Source organism: Dermochelys coriacea, chromosome 6, assembly GCF_009764565.3.
Source record: "Dermochelys coriacea isolate rDerCor1 chromosome 6, rDerCor1.pri.v4, whole genome shotgun sequence".
NCBI lineage: Eukaryota > Metazoa > Chordata > Testudines > Dermochelyidae > Dermochelys > Dermochelys coriacea.
The window spans coordinates 20,094,282-20,112,377 of NC_050073.1; the positions used below are offsets into that span (position 1 = coordinate 20,094,282).

General features: G+C 47.0%; 2 long non-coding RNA genes across 2 annotated transcripts; one reads left to right on the top strand and one right to left on the bottom strand.

Moving 5' to 3' along the window:
• Positions 1-2,480: 2,480 nt before the first annotated feature.
• On the top strand, positions 2,481-17,836 carry LOC122460852. Its single transcript, XR_006282417.1, has 4 exons — positions 2,481-2,493; positions 7,930-7,934; positions 8,872-8,878; positions 17,650-17,836. It is a non-coding gene; the product is annotated as an uncharacterized LOC122460852 (long non-coding RNA).
• Positions 17,126-17,832, bottom strand: LOC122460851. The gene is made up of 2 exons (XR_006282416.1): positions 17,745-17,832; positions 17,126-17,262 (listed from the first exon to the last, which is right to left on the bottom strand). It is a non-coding gene; the product is annotated as an uncharacterized LOC122460851 (long non-coding RNA).
• Positions 17,837-18,096: the final 260 nt, after the last annotated feature.

Genomic DNA, 18,096 nt, shown 5'->3' on the forward strand with positions numbered 1-18,096 from the left:
TTCATTCTGCTTAAGGAAGATGTATTTGATTGGTGCCATGGGATTTAGGGGTGTTTAACCAGCTGTTGAATAGGGGTGAAATTCTGCTCTTTACATAAGCAGGTCTTGAAAGGGAAAATTGAAAGAATGAACACGAAGTGCACCGAATGCTATTTTTTGACTTTTGCATGATTATCGACTATGGTGTTTTGATTCATTTTCAGGCTTTTCCATGGCCTTTTGATGGGACCAGTTGGTTAACAATATGATGGTAGGCTGCTCCCTGGAAAACCCAAATAAGGCTTTTACTGTCTCCCTACTATGCCAAGTCCTGTGGATTACAGGGCCTCCTGCTCCTAGAGCGGGCTGTACTTATACAAAAGATACCTTTAGCGCTTTCCTACAGTAGGGCCATAAACCACTGGGTCTTGCACCTTGAGCTTCTCAGGTCTGTTCAGAGCTTTCCATAAGCACCCAACAGCCATGAGGTATGTATGTCTGCTCAGCCCATTGTGTGCTAAATGTGAGAAGTCAGAAGATAACATGCAGGGGCTCTCCAACCTGATCTTATTGATGGGTACATCTCACAGACCCCCACCCCCTATAAAACCATCATATTGCCATTGCAGTTGTTGCTTATTTGGAGAAGTGAGAGGAGAAAAGTATTAAGTTAATTGTAACTGTTCTGCTGATGGCTCCAGTCCAAGAGATGAATTTTTGCTTTCTCTCCTGCAGATTGAACAGCTAAACTGGCATCTTTTCCATCTCTCCAGCTGCTTTAACATGGATTCACGCTCAGGGAAGAGCTGCTTGAATACCTGTAGAAGCAGCTGGAAGTGGGGAGTTGTAGCCAACGCCATGCAACTTGCCAGCTCTTTGCAGACTGCCAGAAAGTATTCTGCACACTAACAGTGGTCCATAGACCACAGTTTCAGAACCACTGCCACTGAGGGATGTGTTCACTTCTGTAGCTGATGACATCTCTTGGAAGGCAGTTGCTGTATGAATGGGATTATTAAGGGATGGAGGATTGCATTCATATTGGTAGCAAAAGATATTTCTCAGAGTCAGAGAGGGTTATGTTACTTTAGGAGACGCCATCTCCTGAGGTTGTCTTGATAAAGTTGGTAGCACAGGGTATTTTCCAAGGAAGATGCTCACATTAAGTCTCTGGAGTGGATAGCATGATGATTGGGGTGATGCTAACACTGGTAAGATACTCAAGCTTTGTGGGGCAGGACAGAGAGAAAATCTTTAGCAGGAGTTACTTTTTGAGGGTCATAGTATTGTCAGTGGAGGAAGGCATCTTCATTTTAGGGTCAATGGCAGGCTCAGTTTTCTAGGATGTTGTGTTAGTGGCCAGTGGCATCTCTGCGGGGAAGGCTTTTGGTGAACATCTACTGCAGAAGGTGGAATGTGTAGACTTCTGCTGCAGAGGACATCCCCTGTGGATGTCACATTGTACAGCACCTCCTGGGATGAAGGGTCATCCCAAGGTCATAGCGTTTGGTGTTTATGATGATGTCTGATGCTTATGTTGAAACAAAAATATTATCTCAGGAAAAGTCACTGCTGTATTATTTTTTGCAGACCTCTCAAGCTGTTGGTGGGGTGGAATGTGTGACAAAGGCCCAAAACAAGAGTTCCAAAACAATCATTCATGCAGGGAACTTGAAATGTTGTGGAATTCAATCTCTTAGCATTAATGATGTGTTCTATAACCGCAATTCGTGATTCTGCATTTCTGATCTAAATAATTTTCAGTTACAAAAGTGACAGGAGATGCCAGATTGGTGTGGAGTGTAGATGACTGGTGCCTACAATAAGGGAAAGTAAAACTATTTCCCCATGGTATTTCTCCCTCCCACCCCACCCCCCACTGTTCCTCTGATATTCTTGTTAACTGCTGGAATTAGCCTACCTTGCTTGTCACCATGAAAGGTTTTCCTCCTTTCCCCCCCCCCACCGCTGCTGGTGATGGCTTATCTTAAGTGATCACTCTCCTTACAGTGTGTATGATAAACCCATTGTTTCATGTTCTGTGTGTGTGTGTGTATATAAATCTCTCCTCTGTTTTTTCCACCAAATGCATCCGATGAAGTGAGCTGTAGCTCACGAAAGCTTATGCTCTAATAAATTTGTTAGTCTCTAAGGTGCCACAAGTACTCCTTTTCTCTTTGGACATTTGAGAGACTTTGATCACATGCCTTAAAAAAAAAAAGTTTAATTTCTCTCCTCCCTAAAACAGTTGTTTGTAATTTCTTCCGTGTGGTTTCTTTATCCTCCCAATACTGATTTATACATAATTACATGCCAAAACGCGACATTAAAAGAAAGCTAAGTTGCCAAGTCAAGCACTCAAATGTTAGGAAATGCCTGAACTAGGGCTACCTGTGCAACCTTACTCAGCTTCCTGGGGTCATGCATGTCTTTAATTACATAATCACATATAATTTATTTCAATAGGACCCCTGCCTCATTCAGTGCACGGGATGGATGGTGCTCATTAAAAGAGTGGCTATTCAACATTTCTTTTCATCCTCCTCATTCAGTGTGTCTCCCCCTCTTCCCCCCCATTATTTACCTCATACCAGTCAAACCCTGCTCAGAAGACAGAATTATGAATTTTCTCATGGGCTTTCCTACAGTGTTCTCACTGTAGCAAGATGTTTGGGATTTTTTTTTTTTTTAAAGGTATGCTCTACTTCAAACATGAATAAATTCAGGCAGGTCTTATGGCCTGTGTTATAAAGGAGGTCAGACAAGATGACCACAGTGGTCCCTTCTGACTTTATAATCTATGAATCTAGTATTTTAGTGCTTTCCAAACATTAATTGATTTATCTTCACAACACACATGCAAGGTGATATTATTATCCCCATTTTACATATGGGGAACTGAGGCACAGAGATGAAGGCCAAAATTGTCCAAAGTGTCAACTAACTTGGTGTGCCCAATTTGAGCTGCCTAGGGCCTGACTTTCCAGAGTGTTTTGCATTTTATAGCACTCTACATGTTTAAAGTAGAGCTCCTATTGACCTCACTTGCAGCAGTGAGTCCTTAGCAATACTGCAAATCAAGGTATCTCACACTGGGCACCCAAAAATGAGAAACACACAATTAGCAACCACCATTGAAAAGTTTGGTTTAAGTGACTTGCCCAACATCACACAGGAGCTCTGTAGCAGAGGCAGCGAGAATCCGTTTTTCCAGGATGCCATTCAGTTACCTTAACCATCAGACCATCCTCTCTCTTTCTGTCTCATTCATAACACTCCTTACAGCTTCCTCAACAAATGGGGCTGGGGTCCAACAAACAACAGCCTCCTTTAATACACAACCCTGATTCATTCCCAGACAGCATGTTTCATCCTGTGCACCGAAAGAGACAGGAGTCCTGGCGGGGGGAGGGGGGAAATTAATGTAATTAAGGAATATGTTATAATGCATGCAGGCAAGGGGCCTGAATTAAGGTAGCAAAGGCAACCTTAATTCTGGTATTACCTAACTTTTGAGTGCTTACTATCTGGTGCCGCCTGTAATATATATGCACACTTTTTATATACAAACACTGCATCTAACTAGAGAAGCGTAATTGAACCAGAGCATAAATACGTACTGTATAAGCAAGATAATAAGTAACGTGTATTCAACAAATGAGTTGCTTGGGCAGCAATCATAATCCGGTATAACTATTCACCATTCATCAATACGCAGGAATAAGGAAGATTTTGGGTTGAAAAAGAAGTCAATTGTTGCTCACTTGAATGCACATCAGTCCAGGGCTTGCAAGTGAACATGGTTATTTCCTCCATAGTCAGGTTTGCTGTAATGAAATTGAGCCAATACAACGGACGGGATTTATCTTTAACGGTCTAGACAATCAGAATGCACCTCTAGGCCAGTATTCACAATAACAACAAAATGTTTGTAAGGCTGCCAGGTAGTGCTAATTCTGGCAATTTACATGTTATGGACCCAATCCTACTCCCATGGGCTCAAGTAGGAATGGGATCAGACCCAATAGGCCTTTTTGGGGGGTGGGGTGGTTAAACATTGGGGTTGATTCTGCAAACTGAGCAGAAAACCTGCTGCAATTGTCATGCATGGGGAGCAGGCAGGATCGGGCCCAGTGTCCATGTCAGCAACCCTGTACTCCACTGCAGCCCAATGCTAATCCATGCCTATGAACTCCTAATGACAGGGAAACAGATTTCACTTCCAAGTGCTTATTATAGAAAACCATAAATAAAAAAAAATGACATTTAAAAATTGGCAAAAGTCTCAGCTTCTGGCTGCGCCCTTTAATCTTCCTATTTCATTTAAAAAAAAAACCCAAAACACTTCAGCTGCTGCGGTTCTAGTTTTAATTCAGAGAACAAAACCGAGCAGCTGCACTGGCTGGGGACACTTGAGGCCATCGGTGGAGGGGGAACCCACACCCAGGGTAAGTCCTTTTCTTCTTCCTAATGCGCACCTTATTGTGTGGGTTATTTTTAGCACCATAATCTCACTGAACGCCCACTGTGCCGAATCGTGCCTGGCAGGCTTTGAGAAATGGGATTTCCTGGTCCACCGGGTCAGAGCAACTCTGGCCATTGTCAGGAGCTATTCTCGCGTGCGCCCAGCCAGAGCAGATAATGCCGTTTCAAGGGCAGGGAAGACAAACTCTTGTCGAGCAGCAATGTTAGCAGAGAAAAGAGTTCATCTGCAGGCAGAACTAGAGTGTGTCATCCTCGTTTGGTCGAAGGGCTCAAGGGCCTCTTCCTCAGCAGTGGAGACTGCTTCTCGGGAGCATAAGGGAAACACATTTCTCATGCTCATGCCCCAACTTGTTTGTATCCCAGTCAGTCTGGCTGCAGGAGTCACACATCCTCACTGCTGCTTGTCCCTCGCATTTTTGCATGTGAGATTAGGAGGCAGTCTCACTGCAGGACCAACAGAGAAAGGAAAGGAAAGCAGGGTTATATAGGGAAATTTCCGCCCCCACTGCAGGTGTGGGAAGTACTTTCATTTACTGAACTGCTAGCACAACATTGGGCCAGGGCACGTGTTGTTACTGCAGCAAAGTGTCCGGTGGAATCGGGTTCCATTTTCTGTATAAAGCATATTCCTTCCATGCTTCTGATGCGGAGGGCTTTGAATTACCTTTTTGATGACGGTGAAGCATTGGCAAAGTGCGATTCCAAGATTTATTTTGAGGAATTCAGAGAGGTTCCGCAAATAGCATTGAGTAACACACCAGCTTTAGCATTATACTGTAAACAAACGGCCTGATGTAAATCTCACAGAGATGTAGCTCTGTTGACTGTCTGAATTACGGTAATGCTTAGAGGCCCCAACTCTGTTCAAATACGTGATACACATTCCCTGCCCCCACAGAGCTTTGGTCCAGCTTTTTAAAGGTATTTAGGCATTGCTGCACTCAGTGTTGTGATGCCTCATGGATTTAGGAGCCTAATTCTCATTTGTAAATGGGATTAGGGCATTTCAGAGCCAAAATCAGAGGCATAGAGAGGTGAAGCGCTTTGCCTGGCTTCACACAGCTGGTCAGTGGCAGATCTGGGAATAGAACAAGTCCAGGACTCCTGCTGGCCCTAGTCATTGGCCACGCTGCCTCTGCCCGCTAGTGATTTAGCATGCCATAGCAGATAGACCACTGGTCTGGGACTCAGGAGACCTAGGTTCTAGTCCTGGCCTGGTGGGTGATTTCTGTATGCACCTCAGTTTCCCCCTCTGTAGAATGGGGCTAGTGATACTGAGCTCCTTTTGTAAAGCACTTTGAGATCTGCTGATAAAAAGCACAGTATGAAAGCTAGGTAATTATTATTACTGCTCCTGATTCCCACCAGTGTCAGAGAAAGGAAGAGCAGGTCCAGAACATCCCACCTATAATTTACTTTAGAACTAAACAGTTTTTTCTTGGGGTTCTTGATGTGGCCGGCTCCTCCTCATGAGACACACACCTCAGCAGGCATTTCTCTGGTGCTGGTACTCCCCATATGGTGCTCAGATACCATACTGGACATTCTCTCTCATGCTGGTGTAAATCAGTTGCAACTCTGGAGCTATACTAGTGTGAAACCTGCAGCGGGAGAAGAATCAGACCCAGTCAGTGCTGTTTGTAGCACATTGCATGGCCGGGCAGTTTTGCATTTCCTTGCATTGCAGTCCTATAGAAAAGAAAAATGTTGCTTATTTTTTAAATCCCCAGACCATTCACTATATTAAACTACTTAACGTACACACCCAGACTCAAAACAGATCTGACATCACTAGCTTTGTACATGCCAGGGCATTTCAGAAAGGGAATCACTGATCTAGATCTTCATTGGTTGGGGAAAAATCAAAAGCAATTGATACTCCACCTCTACATAGAGCACCGACAGAACAGCAAAGCTGGTGCATTTTTATTTATGCTTCTTGCAGATCACATGTGAGGCATTTTAACCTATAGGCTTGCAGCATACGTACCATTTAACAGCGAGAGGAACCAGTGGGAGAACAGAGTGGGAGAGGAGAAAAGTTCTATGACCAAGTATCTGTTTGTGTAACCCTGGGAGGAAATATAGAGCCATTCTGCTTACACACCCTGGCCACCAGAGCAGGTAGGTCTCATTAGCTCCAAGTCACGGAGGAGAAGTGATTGAGTCTCCCTTATGGAAGAGAGAAGGACCTTGGGACCGCGTTCTTCCTTTGTATCTGATCATACTTAGTGTAAGAATAAAGGAAACCCCCAGGAAGAAGAGCGTGGGTGAGTTTGGGGCACTATCCCTGTGCGTGCATGCATGCAGTGTTGCAAGAGGGGGAGGGGTGAAGTCCCCACTAATTTACACCAGCAATACAGAGAGGCAGCACAACTTTGACCATCCCAGCCTTGGTCTTGGGATGAAGTGCTTTTACACTGAGTGCTTGCTTAGTTTGTCAGAATTTTTTTTTTAGTTATGAAACTTACCTTATGACAGCCTCAATGTTAAGACCACTACCATCGAAGCCAGTTGGTTCAGTCCTACTTGACAACGGTCAAACTGAGCTCCCCAGCAGTAACCCCCCACTAAGCATTATATAAACTTTATGGAGGTGTCCTGTAGCTTCATATGGCATAAATCTACACTAAGAACTGCACCTCTAAAATCCCTCTGTTTCACATGTTTGTGGATGAATTTAGTCGCCTGATAGATAAATATATAGAGCAGGTCTTATTTCGTTTTTATTTTGCAAGTTAGGGCTCGATCCTGGGAGGGGCTGAGCACGTGCAACTCATATTGAAATTAATGGGAGATGAGGATGCTTGGTCCCTCTCTGGGTTAGATCCTGAAGAACTGCAACAAATCATTAGAGTTTTGCTTTCTGACATAGACTTGACAGTCACTACTAACGAGAGGAAGGCTGGTCCAGTAGTTAGGGGGCCAGCTTGAGACCCAGGCAAACCAAGTTCAATTCCGTGACCACAGACCCAAACCCTTGGATCTTAAGAACAATGAAAAAGCATTCAGTTTCTTAAAAGAAGAATTTTAATGGAAGAAAAAGTAAAAAGAATCACCTCTGTAAAATCAGGATAGTAAACACCTTACAGGGTAATTAGATTCCTTTCCCTAGGGGCTTTTCTATGCAACAATTCACCGTTCACAGAAATTTTGCCCTTACCCTCTTGACCTAGGGCTTGCTCTAGAGGAACACTTTCCTGAGCAACAACAAAACTCTTTCTGGGTCTCAGTTACATCCAGAATCACCTCTGGCCCATCAGGCGGATTCCTTCACAATCCTCTTTCATGCAAACTTACAGACTTCCTAGATAAAAGGTTAGAAGCATTCTCCTTCCCTTTGTCACACACAAGTTCAGGAATCTTTTCCTTCTTGCTACAGGTTTCCACACCTTCATAGGTAACACGATCAAATCACCTTTATGCTCTCCTTGTGCCCTGGCTGCTACTCTGAAACCTGATTAGACAGAGTTGCTACACCCTTTCCCAGCCACACATTAGCAACAGGCAAAATACAAGCACCAGAATTGTCTGATCTCTGGGATTTTGCTAGGACACTAACTGGATGCAACCTAGTTACAGCGCCATTCTCCCTAGCAGACACAAATTTAGGACCATTCCCTTCCTGGGCTTTAGTTGAATCCAGAACCAACTCTGAGACAACTGCGCTATTCTCAACCATCACAGGCTGAACAGCCCCTTCTGTCTGCTCCACAAAGAAGAGCCGGAGACGCATTGTCCTTTACCAGACACACAGCTTGGGATCTCTTTCCCCTGGTCCCAGCACACAGGGCTGTTCACAGACAACTGCTTGGAGACCAGGGTAGCTCCCTCCATAGGCAAGTCAATACCCCTGACAGACACAGGCACATTTCCTTCACTGTCCCAATTCTCCACCCAGGTAACAGGTAAGGTACCGGGACACTCATCTTCCACTCTCCTCGCCTTCCCACGCTACTGACTAGACAAAGCCATCAGCTCACAAGGCTGCCTAGGCTCATCCAAACTTTCCTTACCAAGCACCGTGCCACTCCCAACAGATACCCTACCCTGCCCTGCCTGTGTCTCTCCCCACTCAGCTAGGGTCTCAGCTCCCACTGTGCTCAGTGCTGCCCTTGCTGGCCCAGTGGGGGTAGGCAGCGAGCTCGATGCTTTCCTCACTGCATCAGAGCCAGCGTGAGTCCTCCTCTTTGGTGTGCAAGGGGGCAGGGAACATCTCTCTGTCCCACCCAGCCCCAGGGGTCTGGTTACAGGCAGGCAGGCATCCTGAGCCTAGCCTCTCCTCCCCACTGCTAGCCAGGTCATCTGCATTTTCACTAACCATTTCCCTCTCAGCCGATTGATTCCCTGGATTCAAATTCAAACCCTCGGCCGATACAGGAGTAGGACCTGGATCCTGTCCCAAAGAGACACAGTCACCCCCCAACAGGATCTCTCAGCTGATATCCTGGAGAACCCCAACAACCAGCCAGCCTAACCCCTCCTGTATCTGCACAGGGACCTGGGCCATGGGCAGGGTGAGGGGCTTCGTCCCTAGGACCCTCACCCAGCTCACACAGCCTCTCAGTATCTGGTGAGGCTGCACCACCCAGGCCTGACAACAGTTCTCTCTGTCCCAGGATCTCACCGCCCCAGGAATGTCTCCCCATTGACCATCATCTTCCGCTCCCACTGGAGGTCCAAGGGGCCTGGCCCCCAGAAACTCAACACAGACATATAGGTTGGGACAGGGAGTGGGAGCCTGTCCACCTCCCCACCCATCTGGCTGACGGAGTCTACGGCCTTGGGACCCAGCAAGGGAGGTAGACACCGGGTCTTTTCCGCAGGGTCTCCTGGTTCAAATCTCCAGCCTGCTCAAAGGCAGTGAGGTGGGCATCCACATCCCCCCATCCTTAAACAGGGGCAGTAATTTAGTATCGAGGTTCCCTGTTGAACTGGCACCCCGGGGTCTGTCCCCACTCACCCTTGGGAGGTCCCCTATGCCTCTCCACTCCACCATTGCCAGTTCATGCCGCTGCTGCTTCTGCAGCTCTTTCTTGGGCGTTCGCCATCTCTCACAGTCCTCTTGCTCTCTCGGACTCAGCTCCAATCCCGTCCGTCTCCGATCCCCTGATGGGGCACCCGATCATGAAGACCCCCATCTGGTCGGGGACAGGAGTCTTGGGGATGCCTGGCTACCTCTCCAGCTGCTCCCAGATCCTGCTCTAGCCCATTTGGTCAGGAATCTGTTCCTTAGAACAGTCATCTTCCTCCAGCTGCACGATTAACTGTGCTTTGGTGAACTTTCCAATGCTCAACCCTCTCTTTTTGCACAGGGTTACAATGTCCTTCTTAAGGAGACAGTGACAGGCCATCACTCCGCTGTTCCCAAGTTGCTGTGGACTCCCAGACCTGTGTGCTCTTAGTTCCCCACGGTTTCCAGGGAGAACCCCTAGTGTGCCAGCCCTTCTCGAGGTCACCACCTCTTTGCCAGGGCCAAGCCACAGGCTCCTCCACCCCTGAGACTGCTCACCGCAGTCCCCTGGGGGCCCCATTACTGCACAGTCCTTTTTGCTGGTCACACACTCCCAGGGGTTAACCACCCCCCGAAACCGCTCCTCTTTGAGCCTTCAGCACGCCTGGTCCTCGTCAATCCCCCTTCGTTTTACTGCTCCCCAGTCACTTACTGCAGGAAGCGACATCCATGGGTTGCAGTACATCCCACTGCTGCCACCCATTGTCACGGAGTCCACGGGCGATGCTCTGGAATTGCTCCCCGTGAAGCCAATCAGGACTCTGGGGAAGTCTCCTTTCTGTGAGCAGACTCTTCAGGACACACAGCTCATATAACTTCCACCTTCCTGGGTCTGACCTCGGAGCATTCAGCATCCTCTGCCCCTCCATGTGCTTCCCACAGTGAGTCCACCCAGGCGGGCTACTGGGGAAGCCAGAGGGTCCTGCACCCCAACTTCGCAGTCAGACATGGCTCTCAGCCAGCCAGTAAAACAAAAGGTTTATTAGACGACAGGAACATGATCTAAACCAGAGCTTGTAGGTGCAGAGAACAGGACCCCTCAGCTGGGTCCATTTATCCGTGCTCCACCTCAGACTTTGTGTGTTACCCCTGTGTAAAATAGCACATCAGAGGGGTGCTGTGAGGATAAATCAGAGGTGGGCAAATTACGGCCGGTGGGCCACATCCGGCCCACGGGACTGTCCTGCCCGGCCCCTGAGCGCCCGTCCCCTCCTCTGCAGCCTCAGTGCGCTGCGCCGACGACGCTCTGGCCTGACGCTCCTGCCGGGGAGTACGGCGGCATGGCTGCGAGCTCCTGCCACTCTGAGCGGCATGGTAAGGGGCAGGGGGTCCCAGGGGGGTGGACAGGAAGCAGGGGTCAATTGGATGGGGTGGAGGTTCTTGGGGGTGGGCAGTCAGGGGATGGGGAGCAGGGGGGATCCCGGGGGGTGCGGTTAGGGGTGTGTGGGGGTCCAGGCAGTCAGGGGACAGTGAGCAGAGGGGGTTGAATGACGGGAGGGGGCAGTTAGGGGCAGGGGTCCCAGGAGGGGGCAGTCAGGGGACAAGGAGCAGGGGGGATTGGATGGGTCGGGGGTTCTGAGGGGGGCTGTCAGGGGGCAGGAAGTGGGAGGGGGCAGAGGCCAGGCTGTTTGGGGAGGCACAGCCTCCCCTACCCAGCCCTCCATAAAGTTTTGCAACCCGGATGTGGCTCTCGGCCCAAAAAGTTTGCGCACCCCCTGGGATAAATACACTAAAGACGGAAAGGCGTGCAGGTATTACTCTTAGGGGGACCATGTCAGTACCTAACATAGACTGCAATGGGGACCTTTGGCCACCAGCTGGCAGTCGAGTACTATGTGAACACACATCAACCCCCCTGTATGTTTAGAAACCTAATGGAATTTTGTTTAGATCAGTGGTTCTCAAACTTTTGTACTGGTGACCCCTTTCACACAGCAAGCCTCTGAGTGCGACCCCCCCACCCATAAATTAAAAACACATTTTTAGATATTTAACACCAGTATACATGTTGGAGACAAATCGGGGTTTGGGATGGAGGCTGACTGCTCATGACACCCCCCCCCCATGTAATAGCCTTGTGACCTCTTGAGGGGTCCAGACCCCCATGTTTAGAGCTCTGAAACTGACCCCTCTATGAAGGCTAGTTCTTCAGTTCTGACTATGGTCATTACTCCTGTCAAAGTGTCAGGATAACCCTATTCTGTACACTGATATTAACATGGGACATCAAATAGGGGATTATTTAAAGATTATCCAGCCTATTCTATAGTAATCTCCCAAAATGAGAATTCCCTACTCATTATATTAAACTTTATTTACACTCCTGAGTTATAATTCATCGCAAATAATGACTCAGTAGTTATTACTTTGTTAAATAGACACTGCCCTCGTACAACTTGACTGCGCACTAAACCAGCTATATTGTGCAATATGTGATCTGATCCTTTCTAGTTTAATAAAATAATAACTGGGGACTTAATATTTATCTTTCAGGCTCAATCCATATGGTTCTTACATCACATAGGAGTTTTGTGGCTATGGTTAGTGCTCTGTGGATAGTATGATAGACCTCCCTTGCACTAGCATGGAGCCACGTTACAGTAACTGGATTTCCTTTTGGGTGCAGGTCCACCTACATGGATGCAGTTACAGAACCTGATTCTAAGAAGTTTCCACTCTTTGTCTGGTCATGGGTCATTTGTGCATGTTCACACAGAATTACAGGTGCATTCTTTTTTAAACACCAAATCCTGGTATTTACTGTACATATACCATGCATTAAAATGAAGGTGTAACGATACAGACAGTATGGTCTAGTGCAGGGGTTCTCACAACACATTTTTTGGTGGCCTCAGAGTGCGACCACCAACTCTTGCTGGTGGCCGCGCTGACAATTTTTCCTAAAATACTTAATTAACTTTAGGAAAAACAAAAAAAAATGCACATATACATGTCCAAATCATTGTAATTTATTTATGTAGGTTTTTTTCAGACTCAGTAATAAAAATAATGTACAGTGATCTCTATTCTTTGCTGGACCTAAACAGAATAGAAACACAAACAGGGGGCTTTCTTGACTTTTTGTTGTTGTTTCTTTTGGTTGCTTTTTTAAAAAAACTTGCTAGATAGTAAGTCTGCTGCTGTGACAAGAGATATTTGTATGTTTGTTAATATCACTTTTCACAGCAGTTTTACTCAGTCCCAGCGAGCTCTGGGACAAATTAAGCCCTAGATGGGGAGGTGGGCAGGGAGCCCACACGGCCCAGGGACGATTGCATGAGTGGTGAGCCTGGGACCAGAGCCTGGAACAAGAGCCTGCTATGGAGCCCGAAGCCCCATGGCCGAAGCTGGACTCTCCACCCCAGGGAAAGCGGGGAATCCTCCAGCATTTATGTCTCCAGAGAGGGGCAGGGTCCAACCCCCACTGAGCCCTGGAAGAGGGGCCACAGCTTCCTGCCCCCATCACAGCCCAGGAGACTGTGGCTGCAAGAAAAGCCCCTGGTGGCCGCCTTTGAGAAACACTGGTCTAGTGGGCAGGGCACTGCACAGGCAACTGGGAGACCTGGGTTTTAGTCCTAGCTCTGTCATTGACCTGCGTTGGGACCTTGGTTAAGTCACTTACTTGCTCTGTGCCTCTGTTTCCCCTCCCACCTTTTCCATCTTGTCTGTTTGGATTATAAGATCTGCAGTGCAGGACTCTCTCTTACAGTGTGTTTGTAAAGCATCTCACTCAATGAGCCACGACCAGTTGGGCCTATGGGTGTCACCATAATATAAAACGAATAATATTTTAAATATTTCTCATTCCTGGCATTTGAGTAGTGAACAAAGAGAGACATCTGAGCAGGTAAGACCTGCCCATGTTCCACTGAGCATTCAGTGGCAAAATTCTCATTGGGCCAAATTCTGCTCTCAGCTGCACAAGAGCAACCCCCTGGACTTAAGTGGGAACAGAAAAGTAGCCGTTCTCCCAAAATGGGTTGAAGCAGGGAGTGGAGACACATGCCTGCTTGGAAGCAACACTCTGTCCTGAAGATGACACTCTCCTTGGAAAGCCAAACTTTGAAAGCAATCCACTTTACTCTGAGCCTGTGTCAACACTGTGCTGACATGTGGACTACAGGGGTGGGAATCACAGTACGCCCCTAGGAGTTGCACTCTAATTGCCCTGTGTGGGGGCTCTTCTGATGTGAACTAAAAGGTACCTAGTTCATGTTATCATAGTCCTCTGTCTGAAGATCACCTTCCTTGCAGCCTAGAAGGGAGTGTGAGGAGAAAAACTGATCAAGTTCACTGTGTCTGCTGATAACAAATGTCCCTGGGTAGTCAACAGCCTATGACAACAATGGCTGTATTGTCTGTAGCTGGATATTCAGGTAGAATTAGGGGGCTGGGCAGGTGTGAACTTAATCTCTAAATGGGAATACATTGTAATAAGTTTATTATTTCGGGCAGTTCTAAACTGGGCTTCAGATGATGACAAAGCACTGCCCGCTTTCCTAACTGTCAGGAACCTGCCTATCCTTGGGTTGCATAAGAGAAGATGGGTATAATGAATAACGTTAAGTAATGGGGTTGAGATTTTTCAAGTATTGGCCCACCTCTACTTAAAAAAAAACCTCCCCAAATCTTCAATGGGAGCCAAGATAGGCCAGTGCTAAACACTTCTGAAAATCCCACTTTAGGTGCAGCCCTCTGCACTAAGCAGAAATAAGCACCAAGTCTTCAGCATGCTCTTGATGCCCTTAGCTATGTTGTGCCCTTGCTGGCCTTGATTCTGCCAGGCAGGAGGAACATAGTGTCAGTACTGCTGGCCTCTCATTAATGCACAGTCAGGTTCTCCTTACTCTCCCTACATTCATAGAAACTAAGGTCAGAAGGGACCATTCTGATCATCTAGTCCGACCTCCTGCACAGCGCAGGCCACAGAATCTCACCCACCCACTCCTACGAAAAACCTCACCTATGTCTGAGCTATTGAAGTCCTCAAATCGTGGTTTAAAGACTTCAAGGAGCAGAGAAGCCTCCCTCAAGTGACCCGTGCCCCATGCTACAGAGGAAGGCGAAAAACCTCCAGGGCCTCTCCAATCTGCCCTGGAGGAAAATTCCTTCACGACCCCAAATATGGCGATCAGCTAAACCCTGAGCATATGGGCAAGATTCACCAGCCAGATACTACAGATATTTCTTTCCTGGGTAACTCAGATCCCATCCATCTAATATCCCATCTCAGGGGATTAGGCCTATTTACCCTGAATATTTAAAGATCAATTAATTACCAAAATCACATTATCCCATCATACCATCTCCTCCGTAAACTTACCGAGTAGAATCTTAAAGCCAGATAGATCTTTTGCCCCCACTGCTTCCCTTGGAAGGCTATTCCAAAACTTCACTCCTCTGATGGTTAGAAACCTTCGTCTAATTTCAAGTCTAAACTTCCTGGTGGCCAGTTTATACCCATTTGTTCTTGTGTCCACATTGGTGCTGAGCTTAAGTAATTCCTTTCCCTCTCCTGTATTTATCCCTCTGATATATTTATAGAGAGCAATCATATCTCCCCTCAACCTTCTTTTCATTAGGCTAAACAAGCCAAGCTTCTTAAGTCTCCTTTCATAAGACAAGTTTTCCATTCCTCGGATCATCCTAGTAGCCCTTCTCTGTACCTGCTCCAGTTTGAATTCATCCTTTTTAAACATGGGAGACCAGAACTGCACACAGTATTCCAGGTGAGGTCTCACCAGTGCCTTGTATAATGGTACTAAAACCTCCTTATCCCAACTGGAAATGCCTCTCCTGATGCATCCCAAAACCGCATTAGCTTTTTTCACAGCCATATCACATTGGCAGCTCATAGTCATCCTATGATCACCAATACTCTAAGGTCCTTCTCCTCTTCTGTTACTTCTAATTGATGCGTCCCCAACTTATAACTAAAATTCTTGTTATTAATCCCTAAATGCATAACCTTACACTTCTCACTATTAAATTTCATCCTATTACTATTACTCCAGTTTACAAGGTCATCCAGATCCTCCTGTATAATATCCCGATCCTTCTCTGAATTGGCAATACGTCCCAGCTTTGTATCTGCAAACTTTATTAGCACACTCCCACTTTTTGTGCCAAGGTCAGTAATAAAAAGATTAAATAAGATTGGTCCCAAAACCGATCCCTGAGGAACTTCACTGGTAACCTCCCTCCAACCTGATAGTTTGCCTTTCAGTACTCCTCACTATTACCTTGTGCTTATCCATGCAGCCCTTGACACCTGCACTGTGCAGCACTCAACCCAACACCCACTTCTTATAGTGTTACCTCGGTACAAAATGCATTGCTAGGCCTTGGGCAGGACCCACTCTTCTCAGCATGCCTGGAGGAGTCAGGTGAGTGTTAACCAACCTTGCTGTATCAGAAGAAATCATAAAGAGACCTATCTAGTTCAGTGATGGGTATAAGGCACGATCTGAGCCCTTCAGACAGTTCAAGCACAAATTAAGATCACAACTTCAGGGGTTCTGTTAGCTTCTCCAGAGGAATTCATTTCTGTCACGCTAATTAATATTTAGAAAAGGACAAATGATCCATTGAATGTGGATCGGAAATCAGTGTAGCACCGGCTGCAGCAATAGGACATACAAGTGAATAACAACTTGCAAACAAATGTTTTTAAAAAGACAGAGAAATAAGCATCTTCGCAGCTGGTATAAAGCTACAGAGGGCCTTTGACCTCAACAGAATTACACTGACAGCAGCTACAGATCTGATGCTGAATGAGGAAAAGTTCTGCTTTTGGTCTCTCTGTTAACCTCTTGCCTGTCTGTGTTTCTACATCCCTGCTCCATTATGCAATAATCTCAGTTTACAGTACCATAGCGGACGTGAACCCTAGATCATCACACAGTTCCATTGTTCACTTCCTTCCTAGAAGAGAATGAAGATATGTCTGCCTAAAAGAAATGCTCAAACTCCAACACAAGTTATTAGGTTGGATGCAGGAATCACTTTGTACCAGTATGTGGCAGGAGGCAAGTCTGGAGGATTGTAATGGCCTGTTCCGGCCTTTAAAATTTATGAAAAGGCCTTGCTTTAAAGGTGTAAGCTTTACTCCCGCCACACGCCCTCCAGCCTATTCCAAGAGGGACAGATGTTAATGATAGCTTTTGATCCGTGTCTAGAACAGAGATTCCCAAATCATAGTCTGCAGAGAGATGGCTGGTCACACAGGGCTGGTTCTCCACCTAGTTTCCCCACTATTAGAAATATGAAACATTTTCCTAATGTTATTTTTCCATGTATGGATTTGATGTGGGAGTGTTACACAGTTGCAAATGGGAAATTATTGTAGGGTAGAGTGGAGTGTTTTAAGTTGTTGAGTGCCAAGGAATTTTATCCCCCTAATCACTAAAATCTACAGTTTAGAGAAAAAAGAAATGGCAGGCCAAACTTTAATAATTCTTTTTTAATGGCAGTTTAGGGATTTTAGTCATTTGAGTTTCTTTGCTGTGCTGTAGCAGAGACTGCAGTTAAAAGCAGGCAAAATTATCACTATTATTAACTGTGTCCTTATTAAAAAGGGAAAAGAAAGAAGAAAAAATTGCTTGTTTTTAAACAGTGGTTACTTCTGTTACAATCTCTTCTGTCAGCTTTGGGCTGCATTCCCAAGCAACCCGACTCCAAGAAGACCCGGTCCCGGCGCGCCGGGGGCCGCTACCGGCCTCACACCGTCCACAGGCTGTGCCTCGATCAGAAGGACTTGGGCCCCCGAGAGCGGCACCCGGGATCTCCCTCGGCCCCGGGATGCGGCGAGAGCTGCTGCCCGGGGGCTGTAACACTCCCTGCCATGAAGCAGGGAGCCACCTGCCCGCCGGGCCTTCCCAGCCGACCCAGAGCCGGTCGCGGCGCACCGCCACGGTGCAAATGCGCCCGACGGGGGCCGGGGATCCATCGCACCGGGCCGGCCGACCGAACCCGCCGGGTTGAATCCTCCGGGCAGACTGCGCGGACCCCACCCGTTTACCTCTTAACGGTTTCACGCCCTCTTGAACTCTCTCTTCAAAGTTCTTTTCAACTTTCCCTTACGGTACTTGTTGACTATCGGTCTCGTGCCAGTATTTAGCCTTAGATGGAGTTTACCATGCAGCTCTCGCCGCATCCCGGGGCCGAGGGAGATCCCCGGTGCCACTCTCGGGGGCCCAAGTCCTTCTGATCGAGGCACAGCCTGTGGACGGTGTGAGGCCGGTAGCGGCCCCCGGTGCGCCGGGACCGGGTCTTCTTGGAGTCGGGTTGCTTGGGAATGCAGCCCAAAGCTGGTGGTAAACTCCATCTAAGGCTAAATACTGGCACGAGACCGATAGTCAACAAGTACCGTAAGGGAAAGTTGAAAAGAACTTTGAAGAATCTCTTCCATATGCCTCTCTTTGGAGAGCTTTTAATAGAGATCACATGTTTGAGAGTGGGTCCGCTTCTGGTGGAGATGCTCTTTTCTGGGTAAATTAAGACCACAGCATATTATTTTCAAACTTAGTAGACAGTCCTGTTTTAGCATATCAAAATAACTAGAACAGTTTCATAGATGGGCTAAGGAATTTTGTTTAAGGCTAGGTGAGCCCTGTTTG